Genomic DNA, 21,828 nt, shown 5'->3' with positions numbered 1-21,828 from the left:
ATTTAAAAGTGATTGGGCCTGCAGGGAGGGCAGTTGGGGGTGACAAGGCCTTCAGGGGAGGGCAGTTGGGGGCCATCGGGCTGGCAGGGGAGGGCAGTTGGGGGCCATTGGGCCAGCAGGGGAGGGCAGTTGGGGGCCATCAGGCTGGCAGGGGAGGGTAGTTGGGGGCCATTGGGCTGGCAGGGGAGCAATTAGGTGTCAATCAGGCTGGCAGGAGTGCAGTTAGAGGGTGATCAGGCTGGCAAGCAGAAGCGGTTTGGGGCAATCGGGCAGGCAGGAGAGTGGTTAGGAGCCAGCAGTCCGGGATTGTGAGAGGGATGTCTGACTGCCAGTTTAGACCTCATCCCTGCTAAAACCACAGTCGGACATCCCCCGAGGGGTCCCCGATTGGAGAGGGTGCAGGCTGGGCTGAAGCACACCCCCCCCCCCAAGTGCACAAATTTTGTGCACCAGGCCTCTAGTAGATTAATAAAATGCAAGGCCTGAAAAAATATAATTGGACCTAAAAATACTGTAATGAATTGCCACTTTAAAGTTTTATCTATTCTGGGATGATAATATATTCCACATACTATTTTCTTTCCTTAAAAAATTAATGAAAATCTTGAGTAATTAATACAGTCACATTGTTTAATACAAATAACATTATTTAAAAATATAGTGAAAATTGTTCTTCATATTCCTGTCCCATATCTGTCCCATCACCATATACCCCTCCCTGCCATAGGTAACTAACTACTCCTAGTAGTGCCATTAGTATCTTTTGTGTTCTTCCAGAGTTTTTAATGCATATTAAAATATAAATGAATATGATTTCTCTTATTTTCATAAGAATGATGATATATATTGTTCTGCAAACTGTTTTCTATTCAACGGTGTATTTTGGAAATATTCCCACCATTAGTACATAAAGAACTTACTATAAATATAAAGCTTAGTAATTAAGGAAGTATGACATTGCCATATGGATGGACAAAAGATCAGTAGGACAGGATATTCCAGAAATAATCCACAGCTATGTGGTTCATTGATCTTCCAACAAAGGTGCCCATGTTATTCAATAGGGAGATAAAAGTAATTTTAAGTTTTTCCACAAATGCTTTTGAAATATCCAAATAATTACAGAATAAATTTTGAACTCTAGCTCACACCATATACAAAAATTAATTTGAAATGAGTCAGTAACCCAATCACATCGAAAGGTGTGCAATTTAAAAGTGACTGGTCTTTCCCACTTAGTATTTGTGAAGCACAGCTGACTGTGCATAACTGAAGCTGCCGCAAGCAAAGCCGTGGGCCAGGGGCGGCTGCCGTGCCTTACCATGTTGGGTATATGTGTGAACGGCTACGACCCCTTTCGAAAACTGTCTAGCGGTTTTAAAACATTGGCCTGCTGAAAGATGTATACAAGAACGGTCATAGCAAATTTATTCGTAACAGTGAAAAACTAGAAACATCCCAAATGCACATGAACTGGAAAGTAAGTGAATAAACTGAAGTATATTTATTCAGTGTCATACTACTCCGCCCCGTGGACAAAGCTAAAAAAATATCATGATAAACCAAAAAGCCAGATTTCAAAGAGTATATTCTGTATTACTCTATTTGTGTGAAATTTTGAAACAGGTAAAACTAATATAGGTCGGTAGACATTAGATCAGGGTTTCCTTTGGGTTGCAAGGCAAGATAGCCTGGGAAGGGGCATGCAGGGACTTTCCAGGCTGATGGAAAATGCCATCATCATGACAGGGGCGTGGGGTGCACAGGTGTATACAATTGTCAGTACATCATCTGTATTTTACTCCGTGAAAACTATACTCCAACAAAAATAATGAAATAAAATATTGTAAAGTATAAAGTAATAGAAGCGTAGCTAAATTTTATTTATTTTATTTTATTTTTAAAATATATTTTATTGATTTTTTACAGAGAGGAAGGGAGAGAGATAGAGAGTCAGAAACATCGATGAGAGAGAAACATCGATCAGCTGCCTCCTGCACACCTCCCACTGGGGATATGCCCGCAACCGCAACCCAGGTACATGCCCTTGACCGGAATCGAACCTGGGACCTTTCAGTCCTCAGGCCAACACTCTATCCACTGAGCCAAACCGGTTTCGGCTGAAACGTAGCTAAATTTTAAATGAAAGGTTATTAATTTAAATAATGAGAGTCAAGACCTGGGATAGAGAGTTCCTGATTTGGTTGGGGGCTGGGGAAAGGAAGACCAAGGTAAAAGGGGTTGCTGGGGAGCTGAGGGGAAATGGCGCCATTAGGAAGGTGTATAAGCCTGACTTCCTAATCCTGACCTCGTTTCTAGTGCTGGTAGAGCTCACAGCAAACTGTAGGAGCTGGCACCATTTGTCTGAGGCTGGGTTCTTTTCTCATTATATCACTAATGAGGTTTGTGCCTTCCCTTGCTTTCTCGCCTCTATGATTAAAATTGTAGGGTGAGCATTAAGTGGAATTATTCCTTCTTTTATTCAGAAAATGAATTAATCAGAGCTTCATCCAAAGCTTAAATTACCTGTAAATAAAAGTACGTACTCTGTAGAACAGAGTGAGCAATACAACAAGAAACATCAAGCAACTCTGAACCCAGTGTCTCAAGAATGCTGCAAAACCCGAGTTCTGCTTGACTTACATTCATGGAATAGACCTTCAAGTATATTGTTTCAATATAAGCTACCTTCTTCCTTCCCTTTCTCAGAAAGTAGGAGTTATAGCTATAAGTAAGAAAATGACAGTCCCCTAAGGAAGTGAGATTTGCTCTCACTTAGCCTTTAAGCCATTTTATTAATAGCCCTTTTTAAGGCTGAAAAATGAAACTTAATAAAGGGAAAGGATTATAATCAACCACTGGGAAAAAATATACACCAACTTAGTATTAGCAGTGTTAAATCTTAGGGGGGGAGGGGATTTCAGGGAAAAACTAGAATTGCAGTTTTTATAGAAATAGAGAAAGCATCTCCCACTGAGGTGGCTCTACCTAATACTTCCAAATAATACTGCCATATACATCTGATCAATTATTGTTCCTGTTCTCTTGTTAGCACACGACTAGCTCCTGCAATCTTGTAATAGGGTAAAATTTCATATAAATTATATTAGAAGAACTAATGTGTTTCTGATTGCGGGCTGTCTATTAATGGATCTTTCAAAAAAGAAGGAACCTTATTAATTAACACAGGCCTAAGCTACAGAGTCTCAAGGAAATTAGAATAACTCTGCAAGAGGATGATACTTAATAAAATAGGGATAGCCACTCACACCACTGCAGAACAACAGCACAATAATACAACTCTTTTTTGTTAATATACACATCAATAGATCTAAGGTGTACAATTAAGTGGGAATACGTGATTTAAAAAAAAATTTATGAAAATTTTTATAACTACCAGATGTATGGTGAAAGGGAGATGGCATAATGAATCCCCATACACCCACAATTTAGAATCTATAATTATCAAGATTTTGCCACATTGGATTTACTAATTTTTCCTTTGCTGAAGATTTTTAAAGCAAATCCCATTAGCATATTATCTTACATCTTAACACTTTAGTAGCTATTTCTAAAAATACATTTTCTCACAAAATAACAGTGTTATTATCTCACCTAATGTTAACAATAATGTTTTTGTATCAAGTCTAGTCCATATTAAAAAAAATGTTTGTCTCAAAAATGCATTTCTCATAGTTGATATGTTCAATTTAAGATCCAGTGAAGATCCAAATATTGAAGTCTCCCAGGTCTGTCTCTCTCTCTCTCTCTCTCTCTCTCTCTCTCTCTCTCTCTCTCTCTTTTAATCGATAGCAATCCTTCTCTCCTATCTCTCCCTTTTTCTCCATGCCAGTCACTTTTGGCAGAAACTGTCACATGTCCTATAAAATGCCCCTCATTTTAGATTTCTTTGTTAGTTTCATTGTTGTCATTTAAGTATTTCTCCCCCTCCACTTTCCTTTTGGCTGAAAGTTATCAACTGAGGCTCAGTTTGATTCTGGTCCAACTTTTTGGCAGGACAGCTTCATAGAGGGTGCAGTGCTCTTGGCACTGTGTTACATCAGGAGGGTGCAGTGCTCTTGACACTGTGTTACATCAGGAGGGTGCAGTGCTCTTGACACTGTGTTACATCAGGAGGGTGCAGTGCTCTTTACACTGTATTCCATCAGGAGGGTGCAGTGCTCTTGACACTGTATTCCATCAGGAGGGTGCAGTGCTCTTGACACTGTGTTACATCAGGAGGGTGCAGTGCTCTTGACACTGTATTCCATCAGGAGGGTGCAGTGCTCTTGACACTGTGTTACATCAGGAGGGTGCAGTGCTCTTGACACTGTATTCCATCAGGAGGGTGCAGTGCTCTTGACACTGTGTTACATCAGGAGGGTGCAGTGCTCTTGACACTGTGTTACATCAGGAGGGTGCAGTGCTCTTGACACTGTGTTACATCAGGAGGGTGCAGTGCTCTTTACACTGCATTCCATCAGGAGGGTGCAGTGCTCTTTACATGATATTACGTCCTCGTTTATCACTTTCGGTGGTAATGAAAACCTGGTCCCCTCAACTGTCTAGTTCTTCCTCAGTATTTACACTAATGAGTTCAATGGCCCAGGACCATTGCCTCAAGCAATTACTCCATCAACATTGCAATTTAGTGACTTTCTAACCCCGTAAGTTCTGGTGTCTTTGCTAACCAACACTTCTGTAACTCTTCTGTGAAGAAGAGCTTTTCCTCACCAGTTGGCAATGTTGATTCCTGGGGAAAACAGTTCTTGCAAAGACAGAAGAAACTCATTGTTTTACTTCCATTTGTCAATTTTCAGTGCAATCATTTGGTATCCTAATAATTTTCAAAGCATTGTTGAAAATGCATTTGTAAGCATAAACTAAACTATATGCTAACCATCTCCATCATTTTTTAAGTTCCAAGTTAAGACCTAAATTTCCTATAAAGTGTTTTCTGGGATAATTCCAATCTCAAATGCTTTCGTTTACTCTTATTTCCTACAAGATTTATGTACAGTAGGTCCTCGGGTTACATCGGAGATCCGTTCCTACGGCGCCACGTAACATGATTTTCCTCGTAAGTCAGAACCCACCTACATAAGCACCTATGTCACTCACATGGAACACATACACAGCAGTAATGAGGTGAAACACTAAAAAAAATTTTAAAAAAGATGAACAATTCCTGACCTTTACTTTTGGTAAATAAATAATAAAAAACATAAAGCACATATGAACATATGTCGAAATGATGGAACTTTTTTTTTATAAATACTGTAAATGGGAGATGGCCATGTAACCATGAAACGACGTACATTGAGTCTGACGTAACCTGAGGACTGCTGGTTGTATCAATTTCACATTATATTAGAGTATATACATTTTTAACAAATGACATGATAAATTTAAAACACCAATTTCATTTCAGGCTAATGTTCCCATCTCCATCCCAGCAGAATGTCCCCCCTTTCCCCCAGGACACCTTTGTACCAGCACTTCTACAAGGCGGGGCTGCTGATGGCTCACTGGAGCCCTTAGGATGCCAGAGATACTCCATACTTTGAGAGAAAATGAGATAAAAGGTGACCCTCTCTTGTTTGGGGGAGAAATTCTGTTACAGTAATCTGAAACACCACTGCTTATGCCAATGCATTAGATGATGTTAAAACAGATCGTTCTGTTTTTACTTAAAATCCAATTAAATTTTTTTACTAGAAATTAAGTACAAGCCACAACATAGTTTCTCAAGGCAGTAGTTGAGATCTGAGAGTATGTGAGCACAAGTGAAGGCATCTGGGTGTTTCCCTATGGAAATAAGACCAGGAACTGTTGAAGAGAGTTCTGCTTAGCTCTGACTTGTGAGGCCAATGGGCTTCATGCTATTCTGTGATAATAGCTACTCCCTGGACCTTTGAAGCTAACTTTTACACATGTGATTTGGGGCATGCAACCTACCCATGGATTTTATTCTGGGAGAACTCAAATCACATATTTGTGGTAGGCAGAATAATGGGCCCTTTAAACGTGCCCATGCCCTAATCCTTGGAACTTGTGAAGATGTTACTTTACTTGGCAAAAGGGACTTTGCAGATGTGATTGCAGTTATAGAGACCTTAAAATAAATTATCCTAGGTTATTTGGGTAGGCTTGATTGAATCACATGGGCCCTTAAAAGCATAGAACATTCACTGGCTAGAAACAGAAGAATGTGGCAGAAGGAAAGCTCACAAAGACTCCAAGCTTGAGAAAGACTCCTTGTTTGCTGCTCGAAGATGTAGGACCCCCCAAAAAGAAACTGAGAAAGGCCTCTACCAGGTATGGGTGGCCCCAGGAACAGCCAGTAAGGAAACAGGAACCTCAGTCCTACAAACAGGAGCTGGATCCTGTGAAGAACTCAAATAAGCCTGGGAAAGGATCCTTTCCATAGCCTCTGGATAGGAGTCATCTGGCTAACACCTTGATGTCAGCCTCCCATGACCCAGAACAGAGAAACTGCTGGAGCCACTTCCACCTTCTGGCCTACAGAACTGTGAAGTAATACATTTGGATTGTTTTGAGCCACTAAACTTGGAGCAATTTGTGTGACAGCAATAGAAAGCTCAATCAATACTGATATTGGGTCTACAGTATCAGTTCATAGAAGCCCATTACCTTCTCTGATTAATGAATTGCTTGTATTCTCTGACTGTGGAATATCTTAGTTATCACAATGTAGATGATGAAATGCTTTCACTGCTCCTCCTTCTATCTCAATGCCCTTTTCTTGACCTTGCCTTAATACACAATTTATGGGATGACACATAATGATAATGTGTCATCATTATGTCCATACACGATGACACATAAATTGTCAACACAATTTAAAATGGCTTCAAGGCTATGATATTATTTTGTCAATTATTTTTTGAATATATTATTAGTAGTACTAAATATATTAATAAAAGTGTTATAATTATTTTGCTTTAGCTCTTACCATAGAAACCTAATCATCATGCATAGGACTATTTTTATTTTAAAATTATTTTTTTCGGGTGTAAACATTGACTTGGCAGTGATTTATTAGAATACCTCTTGTTTGAAAGGAACTCCATGCATTTACATAGTGATGACTATCCCAATGATGTGTAAAGTGATATACTAAAAGCAATAACATTTTTACATGTAAGGCTAATTGGTTTTACAATAAATAGGTTATATAAAATGAAAGTTTTTAAAGGGCAATGCAAATGCTTTCTTTAATTAAATAATTTGCCTTTCAAGCTGTTTTCTACAAAGAGAGTAATCAGGAATGACTATTAATAAATTAAGCTAAATTCATTCTTTTGCAAAAAAGGGGAAGAATGTTGAAGGAATAATGCCAAATGCAGCTACAACATTCTGATGGAGATAAATGCACAACAAGGTTCATTCCTACAGGCAAAAAAGCCCAGAAAAGACACCAAAATAATTTCATAAATGATGAAAATCATGTAACAAAAGCTTTCTAGATGATGGGTTAATGGGATGTTACTAATGTAAATTTTATGCCTTGTTTAACTTTTTCTTCTGGTGGAATTTTCCAGTGTGACACCCATATTTAATACAAGCATCTCTAGGAAAATAAAATAACTAGAATGACATTTTAGCTGCATATTCCTTGGAAGATTTAGGGGAACTGAAATATCAAAGTCACATTAGAAAAAGTAATTAACTGAAATCCCTTTTGGGAAAGGCTGAAAGAAAAGTGAATTAGAAGTAAAAAATTATCTTACAGAGAATATTTAAGAAGTGCCAAACAGTAAATGTTAGCTATTGTTCCTAAGTACTTTGTCCTTCTAGTGTGTCGACTTTTCAGTCACAAGGCACCATCATATTGCCCAAACAATTTACATTACAAAGAACTTATAATATTCTTTCAAAACGAAGAGCAGTGAATTAATAAGAACTGTTATTGTACCAGATTCTTTCAATCTCAACGGAATGGCCAAATGCTAGCTGGGAAAATTACTTCAGACTTCTTAACTGCTATAATTGAAGTGAGAGTTTCCTACATTGGTGCATGTGCAGAATATAAATATTTTAATTTCATCAGTTCAAGAAGTAATTTCACAGGACTGCTATTCTACATTACTGATGTTGGAAAGTTAAAGGGTGAGTTTGGGAGTGGACCACATGTTTCTAGAGACGCTTATTTTGTGAAGAGGTCTTTTTCCAAAAACAGTAGGAATAATCTGTGTTTCTGCCCCAGAAGGTAACCCTGTTGGATGCTATCAACACAACTATGAAGCTATTAATGATTACATTTTAAAATTCTAGCTACCTTCTGCCTCAATTAATTTCCTCTCATGTACATACACATGAAAGTTTAAAGACATATTCCCACCCCACCCTTCCCCACCAAATAAGCTTTCATGTGATTTAGAGATTCCAGGCATATACCATCCCATTGATGTGCTAGGGGAAGATATCAATCACCTGGTGCAGGAAATAGTGATGCTTATGATGGTCCCTGGTGACATCGGCATTCTATCAAGACAATTTTAATGAAATTATTTATTACTATGAAATCTCAAACTAACCCCTCTCGATGCTTTATGACACAGTATAAAACATGAGTCAATTTTCCACCTGAACTTGCTTTTGTCAAATAGGTATGTTGAGACACTTAATTTTTCCCTCATCAACTAAGGATTTTTATATTCCCTCAAACTCTGTGTTTAATTAAAGCCTTCCTCTGTAGGAACCAGGTAATTTAATATATTGTGATATATTCTAAGTTCTTTAATATATGGTAGGTGTTTGTTCAGTAATATACTAGAGGCCTGGTGCACAAAAATTTGTGCACTGGGGGGAGGGGGGGGGAGGGGGGGAGATCCCTCAGCCCGGCCTGTGCCCTCTCGCAGTCTGGGATCCCTTGGGGGATGACCACCTGCTGGCTTAGGCCTGCTCCCAGGGGATTGGGCCTAAGCTGGCAATCAGACACCCCTCTGGCAGCCGGGCAGCCCTTGGGGGGTGTCCACTTGCCAACGGGGAGCAGGCCTAAGCTGTAGTCGGACATCCTTAGCGCTGCTGAGGAGGCAGGAGAGGCTCCTACCACCACTGCTGTACTGGCAGCCATCAGCCTGGCTTGTGGCTGAGCAGAGCTCCCCCATGTGGGAGTGACTGACCACCAGGGGGCAGCTCCTGCACTGAGCGTCTGCCCTCTAGTGGTCAGTGTGTGTCATAGTGACCAGTCATTCCCAGTCGTTCTGCTGTTCTGGTCAGTTTGCATATTACCCTTTTACTATATAGGATAGAGGCCTGGTGCATGGGTGGGGGCCAGCTGGTTTGCCTTGAAGGGTGTCCCAGATCAGGGTGGGTGTCCCGCTTGGGTGCCTGTCCAGCCTGGGTGAGGGGCTGATGGCTGTTTGCAGCTGGTCACTCCCCCTTCAGGGTGGGGTCCCCACTGGGGTGCCTGGCCAGTCTGGGTGAGGAGCTGAGGGCCATTTTCAGGCTGGCAGGCGACTGAAGCTCCCAGCCTCTCCTTTTTTTCTTTTCTGGGATTTATTTACCTTCTACAATTGAAACATTGTTGCTGTCACTGGCGCTCCCAGCTCTGAGGCCGCAGTGGCTGAAAGCAGGTATCTGGGGTTTGTTTAGCTTCTATAATTGAAACATTGTTGCTTTCGGGCTCAGAGCTGGGCCATGGAAGGCCGAGAACCTTGGCTTCCTCCATCACTGGAGCAAGCAAGCCTCCTAGTCGCTTCAGCTGCGTGGCTGCTGGCCACCATCTTTGTTGGCAGTTAATTTGCATATCACCCTGATTAGCCAATGGGAAGCATAGCGGAGGTATGGTTAATTACCCTTTTGCTGGGGTCCAACCCCAGCAGGTCCAGGGGTCCCCAAAGGTGTGGACGGAGTCGGCGAAGAAGGAATGACATGGTGACAGCGTTCAGTTGATCAGCAGCCTAGCCAGGATCTCTAGCCAGGATCTCCAGCCAAGTTCTGGTCTGGATCTCCAGCGAAGTTCTGGCTAGGATCTCCAGCCAGGTTCTGTGTCCATGTTCTCTTGCTAGGTTCTCCAGGTTCTCCAGCCAGGTTCTGTAGCCATGTTCCCTCGCTAGGTTCTCCAGCCAGGTTCTGTCCAGGTTCTCCAGCCAGGTTCAGTCACCAGGTTCTAGTCAGGTTCTCTTGCCAATTTCTGTAGTCAGGTTCAGTCCAGGATCTTTTGCTATGTTCTCTCGCTAGGTTCTGTCTCTAGGTTCTGAGGCCAGTTTCTGTCCAGGATCTTTTGCCATGTTCTCTCCAGCGAAGTTCTTCTGTCTCTAGAGAACGTTCTGCGTAGGTTCTGTGCCAATTTCTGTCTCTCTGTCTCTTGCTGTCTTGTTACATCTGTATTTATACCAGTTGATTCAATCCTATCAATCTCTATTACAAAGGTTAGGGCGTTTCTTATCTCCATTCCAGGGAGTAAAGATTATGTAGCTTAAGCATGATTGTTCATAGTTAAAGTGATTAATTACCCGCCTGGCACTTAGTTAAGAGGTTTTATTCCCTCCCTAACTTCAGGGGAAAATCCCTACCTGGGGAAACAACCTTTCTCAGAGACCTTGGTTAAAACACATAGTGCCAAGAAGGTGAGCAAACATATTAAGAACAGTATGCCATATATGCCAGGTCCCTTGAAACAGCAAGGATGGACCGGCTCCCGGCACCCTTTTTGTCTTTTATTAGATAGGATAATTTGTATGTATGTATGTATGTATATTTGTATATATTATACACAGCATATATTAATATTGCTAATTTAGACCAGCAGGACGCTCTGATCCTTCATGAGAACAGTTGTTCCCTTGCTTTGTGAGACAGAGAACTAACTTAAATATGAAATCTCTCCCATTTCCCACAGCCAGCTGAGATTCTCCTATTAGACACTCATTCTTTTAAGGAGAGATATAGTGTCCTATTAGTTACTTAGCCCTTTGAGCTAATGGCTTATCATCCCATCTCTGAGAACCAGCTAGAGCAGAGAAAGGGAATTTTAGGGCCATGGGCCTCGGAGGCTGACCTGGCATCAGAGTGGCAGGACACTCACTGAACAGCTAGATGGGGCCGGGTGCTGAAAGTGGCTGAGCTCACTCAGTGCATTTGATTCTGGAAGGGGCGGTTCCCAGGCTACCTGGTTTTCTTTTTGTCATCATTACATGGCTGTCCTCCAAAAATGGATACACACTTTAACAGCTGATAGCTCAGTTTTGAATATGAACTACATTTTAATAAACTCTGCCTTTATAATTATTCAAAGGGTGTGTATACATTTTTTGGGATGCCCTATGTTTTCAGGGCAACTGTGCTGCATCTTAAGGGAATAGGAGAGTGCCAACATCAAGGTTAACAATCATTTTATGGTAGCTGTTATTTTTGCAAACAAAATACTTTATATTTTTGGGAAAATAAATTCTCCGAAAGGAAAAAATATATATTGGACACGAGAAAAGAAAGAATAAGGTAGGAATTCTGTGGCAGGAACACTGGCCTCTCTCCTATTCTTGGAATATTCCAGACACACCTGCCTTGAGATTCTCCTCAGGCTGTTGCCCTGCTGGTGCTCTTCCCCTAGGTAGTCACATGATGAATTCCCACACCTCTTCCAAGTCTCTGATAAATGTCATCTTCTCACTGACTCCTGGAACTTTAGTTAAATTTTAAGCCATCCTCACAGTCCCAAGCCCCCCAGTCCCCTTACTCTGCTATTATTTGCTTTGTCCTTCTAATATATTTCTCTTCGATTACTGTTATCACGGATACTTTATATTACCGTGTTTAGTATGTATTAGTGTCTCATTCACTGTTAGCGTGTAAACCCCATAAGGGGAGTGCCTTCTCTGTTTATTTCTGTAAAGCACAGTAAGTACTCTATAAATATTTGTTGACTAAATAAGAAAAAATCAAGAAAAATCCTTTGCACTAAGGATATACAAATGCAATCATAATTATTTGGGTCAAGATCAAAAGTAACGTCTATGTACATCATTGCGTCACTAAAGGATAGAGCCCATGTTCTCAAATTCCTCTCTCCTGGGGGGTTTAAGCATATTTGATAATAATACACTGATTTAGTCGATAATATAATAATGATGAGCTGTTTATTATTAATGCAGCACTTCTTCTCTGGGTTGCACTTGTTTTTTAGACAGTCTTCCTAGGGCAAACATCGTTGCCTAGATGGAGGTGATGGGAAAGGCCAGGAGTTGATTGCACTGTGAAACTGCTTTTCTTTAAGGAGACTGTGGTCCACATTAGACTGATAACTGGAAAATAAGACCAGCTAAGAGCTATATCTTCTTTCTTGAAACTTTATCAATCAATTCTGAATGTGTGAACCATAATTGAGTATCTCTCAGATAAGATGGCCAGCTAAGGTCTGACTCTTTTATTCAGTCTTTATGGATGTAACTACGATGCTGGTTCTTGGTTCTCTTTAATGGACTGGAACTACTGTCACTCTTTATTTAGAGATTGACTTAGGTAGAGTATTCATCCAGTCACAAAACACTTTCAAATACTAAGTTAAAAACAAATTTGGATGTTTTAACCTTATAATCAGATAAAACTGCATTTGAAATAATTACAATCACAATAATATTTGAAACAACTTTTGATTTTAGTAATCTCTTTCAGGCACTTATTGTACAGTTAAAAAGATAACAGGGTCATGAAAAAGGCATGGTCCCAATGTTTATTCATGTTGGGAGGATAAAAGATGACTAGGAGAGTATCATTCACATGTCACCAGATTATATTCATATCTCTTCAAAATAATTCCCAATGTTTAAGCCAGGGGTCCTCAAACTTTTTAAACTGGGGGCCAGTTCACTGTCCCTCAGACCATTGGAGGGCAAGACTATAGTTTAAAAAAAAACTATGAACAAATTCCTATGCACACAGCGGCGGCTAAAACACCCAGTGGGCCGGATAAATGTTTTCGGCGGGCCGCATGTGGCCCGCGGGCCATAGTTTGAGGACCCCTGGTTTATGCAGATACATGTCTTTAACATAGACTCTTAGTTAATATACTTTTTTTTCTTATCTACAATTTACACAAAGGGGGGGAGACTGATTTTTTGAATGCCAACAAAATAAAAATGAATTTTAAATTTTCCTGTCCATATTTAACCCATATGTAAGAGGTTGTCTGGGACATATTGTAAGTAAGAGACTATTTCCATGATAGGAAAAAAAAAATCTATTATGCATGTGGCAAGCTCTTTGACATACTATCTAATTTTGTCCTTGCCATAAAACTTAAGAGGTACATGTTACTATACTTTTATTTTTCTGCACAGAAAATGAAAATTAAGAAAAAAAGTAGATTTCCTAAGGTCACACAGATTGTAAGTCTAAGTCCATACCCTCCACTCTGCCCAAAGTTCTTTGATCCTCCAAAATAACATTCTTTCAATGTGCTGGAAAATCCTATATAATAAAAGCCTAATATGCTAAGTGTCCAGTCGTCCGGCATCTTTTTAACCAATCAAAGCGTAATATGCTAATGATATGCTAACGCCGCTCAACCGCTCATTATGACGTGCACTGACCACCAGGAGGCAGACGCTAAGACTGGTAGGTTAGCTTGCTGCTGTGGTCTGGCTGATTGAGACTGAGAGAGTCAGGGCGGACATGCCCTGGAGCCCTCCCATGGCCCCTCCCTGGCTGGCCAATCTGTGTCCCTCCCAAGCCCCAATCGTGCACTGGTAGGGTCCCTGGGCCTGGCCTGCGCCCTCACAATCCAGGACCCCTCAGGGGATGTTAGAGAGCCAGTTTTGGCCCCATCCTGCAGGCCAGTCCAAGGGACCCCCCTGATGCATGAATTTGTGCACTGGGCCTCTAGTATAGATATAATATAGTTGAAGGTTTTCTAGGAGTTAAAACTAAATAATAATTAAGAAGAAAAACCCAAGAATTAGATTTAAAAATGCTCAGCATTTCCTGCATAGAGCAATGCTATAAAAGAAAATACTTTCCAACATTCACATTTGTTGCTTTTCAGCATGTATTGAGTAGAAACATGGAGCAGTTTTGGAGGAATAGTCCATTTAATCCTATTTAGGGATGCCCACCCCACACAAGGCCAGCAGTTCCCAGTGAAGCTCCACACCGTGGGAACTGAGACTTTCACTAAGACATGGAGATGTGACGCCATGTTACACGAGAATCATTAAGGGAGTGAAGGTGCTGGGCATTCTCACCTCAGCAAGAAGGCTCTTACACAGGGTCAACACCTCTTAAGGAACTGAGAAAAGCAGGTCTGTCTCTGCAATGTAGATTTCCTCATCAGCAAAACCACACTGTGCCTCAATCTCTATACAAACTGTAGCATAACATACCAGAACACCACATGGAACAAAGAGAAAATTGCTAGCTAAGGAGCCAATAATTGATAAGAGAAACTTCAGCCAAAGTTCTGAATGAGATAAAGAGGAATAAATATGTTACAGGGAACTGCTCCAGGAGAAGGGGGAAAAAAAACTAGCAGACTGTATTTTACATCCCCTATAAGAAGCATAGTAAGAGCTAAAAGTAAATTTAGAGCTTATCAGGCACATCCCTGATAGATTTACATGGGGCTCATGGGAGATAAGAGTGTAAATCCAGTTCTGCCCAGAGAACTTGGGCAAGTTACTTAACTTCTTTCCACAGCTGGTCTTCATTTGAAAGAAGGAAATAAGAGAAAATGGGCCTGTGAGTATTATCTTGAGGATTGGCATGAATGTCTAGCAGGATGCCTGGCTAGCCTCTGTTGCTCAAAAATGGGTAAACGGAGTACCAGAGAGGGAAAGTGATTCCCAAGATGGAGCTAATGTTTGCTGAAGTTAGAAAGAGGGGGACAAAGCAGCTTAATCTGAAACAAGCCTGTAAAACCCAGTGCTGGAAAGCTTCCTGACCTCATAGTACCTCCCCCAGGCTCATCCTAGGAAGGCGACCGCCTGTTCATGCTGCAAGTAGTGGGGGTGGTAGGACTCCACAAGTACAGACTTTGTAAATAAGTACTGACTTATGTGTCCCCACCCCATGATGGGAAACCTCACCCAGAAAGAAGCCTGGCCATTCTACTCTGACCCCTGCCAACTCAATACAAACATACCCCATTCTACGTAATGGACTCAATTTTGAAAATTCAAAATTGAGTCAATCCCACTACCTGCCTTGAGTTTTCGCTGTTATTAGAGAGATAAGGCATGCCCCTATCTAACCATAATTGAAACCAGACTACATTCCAGAAATAGATTGCTATGAATTTTAGAAAGAGAGAAATCCCATTTTCTTCAGGATGATCAATAAAAACTTTATGGAAGAAGTCGGATTTAACCAGGTCTTGAAGGATGAGAAAGAATTACACATTAGAGTGCTAATTCTGTTAACAAAGAAGTTGTGTTCAGGCAGCATTTTTATGTGGCCATAAATTATACCCCCAAACAAAGAATATTGGAAGCACAGAGATTAATTCTAGGATGCAGGGAGAGTCAGACAGTGAGGTTAGGGTCTGGGCACAGGCAAGAGTCATTAACAACAACCAATTCATGTCAGATATTCTGAACAAGTTTGAATATACACCTCACAGTGTTTGGGAGGATGAAAAAAATAAGGTGATGTGAGGAGAGGGAAGGCATGCAGTAGGAAAATCTCCAAGGATAGCCAGCAGCAATTCCTTTCTCCCTACATGCTGAATAGATGAAATCGGTGTCTCCTCCCCTGAATCTGGGCTGGCTTGGGACTTTTTTTGACCAGAACAACACTGCAGAAATGCTGCTGTGCCCTTTGCGGGTCCAGAGTCCTGGCAGCTCCTGCTTTCACTGTGATGGGTCTCAGATGACAGCTGTGAGGAGGTCCAGGACAGCTTACAGAGAAAGGACACATAGAGAGGCCCAGGATGATGGGACATCACATGGAAGGAGAGGCCACTGAAGGAGAACTGAGACACCCAAGAGATGCAGTGCCAAGGTCCCAGACATGTCCAGCCCAAATTTATTTACAACCTCCCTTTTCTTTTTGAAACAAAGGACAAGTGAATGACCCACTGAAGAATGAATCTCAAACATTTTTTATCACTCCCTGTATGCCTGAGAAAGTGTTGAGGGTGTGTCAAAGAGTGTGTGATAAGGCTCTTTTGGAAACCAAAATAGTATTTCTTATTTATGATTCAACACTTGGTTTGAATCAACTCTTAGAGAAACTGTTCTGACTCCCACACTACCCATCAGGGTGTGTTAGGACTCCATCGCTCATTTATATTTCCAAGAAACCTGAATATATTCCTGAATATATATTTAATCTGTTTCTTAGTTTATTGAGTTTAGTTGAGACTAAACTCAACTACTATTCACAGGGAACAATAACTTTTATCTTCACTACATAACAGATGGGTACTAAAGAATTATAATCACTCTAAAATATGATTAAGTACTAGGATAAAAAATATTTCTGGAACACAGTACTTGATTGATTGATGAATGGATAAATGGATGGATAGACAGAATGATTAATTGCTCTGAGAGCACCGTGGAGACTGAAAATGCATTCTCCCAATCTCCTTGAGTTGCAGCTAATTAATCAAGAACAGTACTGAATTGTTTATCATTATGAATGAGGGGAAGCTGTTGGGAGGCATGAGCACAGGAACAAAAGGAGGTTTGACCAAAAGCAAACTCCAGGTCTCGGATTTCTTTTCTGCTGCAGAGAATAACTAGATTATGAGATGAGATGCTCATCAATGTAGGTTTCCAAGAACACAGATAAGGCAACTCTGAACACAGCAGGGAGTGGGAGGTGATGAGTTAGAGGTGTTAAGACAGGAGAGTAGGTAAGCACCTTGAAGGTTATGCTAAGGGCCTCTAAATTTTATTCTAGATGTAATGTGAAGTCTTTAGAAGGTTTTAGGATAGTAATCTGATAAGATTTTCAATTGTGAATGTAATATTTTATTGACCCAAAGGAGGACTAGGAGAGGAAGAGAATTTCCAATGTGACTCTACACTTCTCAGTGGGATACCCTGGACAAGTAGATGCCAGCACTAATTACCATGGCTAACGATTGTTTTCTAGACCAGGGACAGCCTGGCTCTTAGAGAATCTGTTAATTAAGTTATCCATTTATGGAAACAGGCTATTCTATTTTTTAAAATCCCTGAGAAATGGTAGTGAGTGCCTTTATAGATTTGGCAGATTTCCAAGTACATATTTATGGTATTTGTAAAGACCTCGATGCCCGATGTGGAACTGGATTAGATCAGAACTCATCTAAAATAGGCTGGAAATAGCCCAACAATTCAGAAGGTTTGCCACAAGCAGTGCCTCTGTTGACTTCTATTGTCTTATACCAGTGATTTTCAACCTGTGTGCCATAAGTATTTTTTAAAACCTGCAACACCTGACTATTTTGTCAGGGGCACTGAGCTCTTTTTCCTTAGATTATCAAGTAAAAAATGATAATAGCCAACACAACAATAGCTGCCCAGTGTGAATGAATCAAAATTATACTTATTATTTTTGTCAGATCAGCAAAAAATATATTTTTGGTATGCTGCAGACTTTTAGTAATTAGTTAATATGTGCCATGAGATTAAAAAGGCTGAACATCACTGTTTTATACAATTGTTAAGAACACAGTGAGAGCTGTCATGAGCCACCGAGGAATCTGAATTCATATTCTCTCTTAGACCTAAAAAGACTGACATGTAAATGAGTCAAAGAAATTAAGTTCAGGCAATAGGGGGAATGAAGCTGATTCATTTTGCTGTTGTGGGTAGAGCGTGGCACCAGAACGCCGGGTATCTGTGAGATGAGGCACCATCTCGGAACTCCCACAGACAAGTATTCCCATTAAAACCTCCACTTCTCTAAAATGCCAGTAATTGGCCCCCAGCTGACAGCCTCAAAATAGGCCAAGATGTGGGCGCTAAATGAAGTGGACTGACATGAAACATATTCCTTCCAGAACCAGGTGGAGACTCACTCCCACAGTCGTAGAGGAAGCTAGGGCTGTGCTCTGGTTCATGTCATTCCTGCCTTTTGAGAGTTGAGCTATATTTCTATCTCCCAGGTCAGCAAATGTCCAGCTCTGTGACTATTAGAATAGACAAATGACAGACAAAGTGGACTCTCTAGAAATGACAAAGTGGACTCTCCTGAAGGACACGAGTGGGGCCTCTGCCCAGGACAGAGTGCAGTTTCTAAGCTTTTACCTGAGGCTCAGTCCGTGCTGTCTGGGATTTTGCTCCTTCCAGGTCCAGAGGCAGAGCTGCCCAGGTGGGTGCCTGGCCCCTTCAATACCCGTCTACTGGCTGCACGTCTGCTGGTGTAAAACACAGGGTTGTGCATGCGGCAACCTGGGCCTGAAAAGCAGATCTGGCTCCAGGTTGGAAACACTGGACTGACTGCGGGGCAAGAGGTCACCTTTCTTTAGATGCAGAATTTTTCCTGGGTAATCCTCACTAAAGAAAGGGAGAACTGCATTCTACACTTACAGGTGTTTCATTCCTTTTAAATTCTCAGTAAAACACTTCTAATCCTGCCTCTTTGATTCAAATAACTAGAGCAGTGTGACTTATAGCACTTTCTCTCTAAAGCCATTTTAACAATCCAATTTTCACAACCTCCGGTCTTCCTCTTATTATTCCATGAGTACTGCTTCTTTTTTCTTATTATTACATTTTCAGTTCAATTATTTAAGCTACTTATTATTATTACTATTCCTATTATTATTGCTGCTGCTTCCAAGATAGTTACTTTTTCTCATCTGAAGTGAGTCATGGTTTTGAGAAGTGAATAGTAATTTATAGATGTTAATTTAAAGGGGCAGGTTGATAAACTTCACAGAGGTTGCCAAAGGCTGTACACCTATTTAACACGTAAACACACTATATGCTTATAAAATACAATCGTATATTAATATATATTAATGAAATATCATCCTATCCTATATAATAAAAAGGTAATATGCAAACTGACCAAACAGCGGAATGACCAGTCGCTATGACACACACTTACCACCAGGGGACAGATGCTCAATGCAGGAGCTTCCCCTTGGGGGTCTGTGAGCTTCCACAGGGGGAGCGCCACTCAGTCACAACCTGGGCTGATGGCTGGTGAGTACAGCGGCCTGCCTCCACAACAGTGCTAAGGATGTCCGACTGTGGCTTAGGCCCACTCCCTGGAAGGGGGCCTAAGCCATCAGTCTGACACCCCCACCCCCCCACCCCCAGTGCATGACATGCACTGGGCCTCTAGTACAATAATAACAGAGAATATTTTATCTGTATATTTGAGAAATCTTTATACAAATCTTAGCTCTTCACATCTGCAATTCTTCTTTGAAGATGACGTTAAGCAGAACACATGTTCTAGTCTCTGTTTATACTGCTTTGTTCTCCAACATTTGCTCTGAAGGTCCATACTGGGTCCAAAGCTTTTAAAGATCGTTTTTGGTTGCTGAAGCAAAGCTGTCTCTTCCATATGCTGGGGAACTTGGTAAGTGGAGGTGTGACTCTGATGTACTAAGGCTCGTTGTAACAAGCACAGGGACACCGAGACATCCAAATGAGGCATGTCCTTCAAAGGAGTCTCAGCGGGAACTTAGACATTTTTTTCCCAGTGAAGCTGCCTTTGCTTAAAATACTTTGCTGTGATTTTCTTTTTAAGGTGCCTTAACTTTACAGTTCTAATTTTATGCTTCACAGTGTATGGGTCAAAAAAGGGAGAAAAAAAAATCTCATTTCATACTTGCACTAGAGTTTTAGTCTATAATGATAGTCCTTATCCTGATTGGCCACCTTATTGAGCCAACTTTGACACAAATGGCTTTTGGAGGGTTCCCCAAATCAAATCTTCCCTCAACAATTAATATTTTATTCTAGCACATAGCACACAATAAGTATTTGATGACAGCATGATTGAAATATACAGTTGGGGAGATAGTCAAAGTTAGGTGCAATTGGCTCCAAAAATAGAGTTTAATGCCTCATTGTCTTATACTTTTATCTAATTTAATTTTGACACATGCTAGACATTTATAGTGTAAAGAATTTGTGTATTCTATTTATTCTCTACCTGGCCTCAAGTGCTCATGACAAAGGCCTGATAATTATTTTCTCTTACTGCATACACCAGATAGTGTCTCTGTTCCATGGAAATATTTCACTGCAAAAATCAGGCTGGAGAGAAGCGAAGAGTATTCATTATGATCTGACCCGGAAGCTCCTTTCTCAGCTGATTTTCCACCTCAATGACCTATCTACCTGTAGTTACCATCTTTGAACCATAGAGGTTTATCCATAGCTTCTTGAACACAGCCTCTGGTCCCAGGCATCTGTGCCTTGACTCAGGATCTTCCCTTTGCCTGAAATTCTTTTCCTCCTGTCTAATAACATCTTCCCAAATCCCAAATTAGTTTCATTTATTTAATAAAGTCTTCTTGAACTTACCCTTCAGGAAAATTTTCTCTTTTTCTTTTTTAATAGTACTTTGTATCTAAAACTACAAGAATGTTTCTTCCATGTATTATATTTACTTGATATACCACAGTGGAGAAAAAGAGCCTGTAATCCCTTTAGCACTGGGACCATTTCTTCTTCACAGCACTCATCCAGTACCTAGCTCAGCTCAACTGCATGATCAAGATTAGGAGTTACTAAATGATTGCCTATCAGATTGTTGATGTTACCTAAAACTAAGGTACCCTCCCACTCCCCCCTGCTGTGTTCTTCATTAGTAAGAAAACTCTTGCCTTTTATTCTAGAACTAGAGGCCCGGTGCACAAAAATGTGTGCACTCGGGGGGAAGGGGGGTCCCTCAGCCCGGGTTGTGCCCTCTTGCAGCCTGGAACCCCTAGGAAGATAACGACCTGCTGGCTTAGGCCTGCTCCCGGGTGGCAGAGGGCAGGCCCAATCCCTAGGTGCAGCCCCTGGTCGGGCTCAGAGCAGGGCCGATTGGGGAGTTGGGGCGCCGCCCCCTGTCATACACAGAGCAGGGTGATCGGGAGGTTGTGATGCCACCCTCAGTCATGCTCAGGGTAGGGCCGATTGGGGGGTTGGGGCACTGTCCCCGTCACACTTAAGGCAGGGTCGATGGGGAGGTTGCGGCACCACCCTCTGTCACTCACAGAGCAGGGCCCATCAGGGGGGTTGGGGCTCTGTACCCTGTCACACACAGAGCAGGGCCAATCAGGGTGTTGGGGCGCTGCCCTCTGTCACACTGTCACACTCAGGGCAGGGCCGATGGGGAGGTTATGGCTCTACCCCGTCACACACAGAGCAGGGCCCATGGGGGGGGGGGGTTGGGGCGCCGCACCCTGTCACACACAGAGCCGCAGGGTGATCAGGGGGTTTGGGCGCTGCCCCCTTCACGCTGATCCCGGTGCTGGGAGGCGTTGCGGCTCTGCTGATTCCGGTGCTGGGAGGCATATTACCCTTTTACTATATAGGGTAGAGGCCTGGTGCACGGGTGGGTGCTGGCTGGTTTGCCCTGAAGGGTGTCCTGGATCAGGGTGGGGGTCCCCACTGGGGTGCCTGGCCAGCCTGGGTGAGGGGATGATGGCTGTTTGCAGCTGGTCACACACCCTTCAGGATGGGGGTCCCCACTGGGGTGCCTGGCCAGTCTGGGTAAAGGGCTGAGGGCTGTTTTCAGGCTGGGGGTGACTGAAGCTCCCAACCACTCCTTTTTTTCTTTGTTCTTTTTTTTTTATTCTGGGCCAGCTTTAGCTTTGAGGCTTGGCTCCAGCTCTTAGGCCTCCGCTGCTGAAAGTAGGTTTCTGGCCTTTGTTTACAATGTTGCGATCCTGCTGGCTCAAGCCCGGCGGACTAAAGCAGGTTT

General features: G+C 41.8%; 1 protein-coding gene across 1 annotated transcript in view; it reads right to left on the bottom strand.

The window, feature by feature from the left end:
* Positions 1 to 21,828, bottom strand: part of CNTNAP2 (contactin associated protein 2) — a 1,809,641-nt gene that overhangs the window by 436,225 nt on the left and 1,351,588 nt on the right. The window lies entirely within an intron of this gene.

Source organism: Myotis nattereri (genome assembly GCF_964212035.1).
Source record: "Myotis nattereri genome assembly, chromosome: 11".
Classification (NCBI taxonomy): domain Eukaryota; kingdom Metazoa; phylum Chordata; class Mammalia; order Chiroptera; family Vespertilionidae; genus Myotis; species Myotis nattereri.
This window is presented reverse-complemented; position numbering and strand designations above follow the sequence as displayed.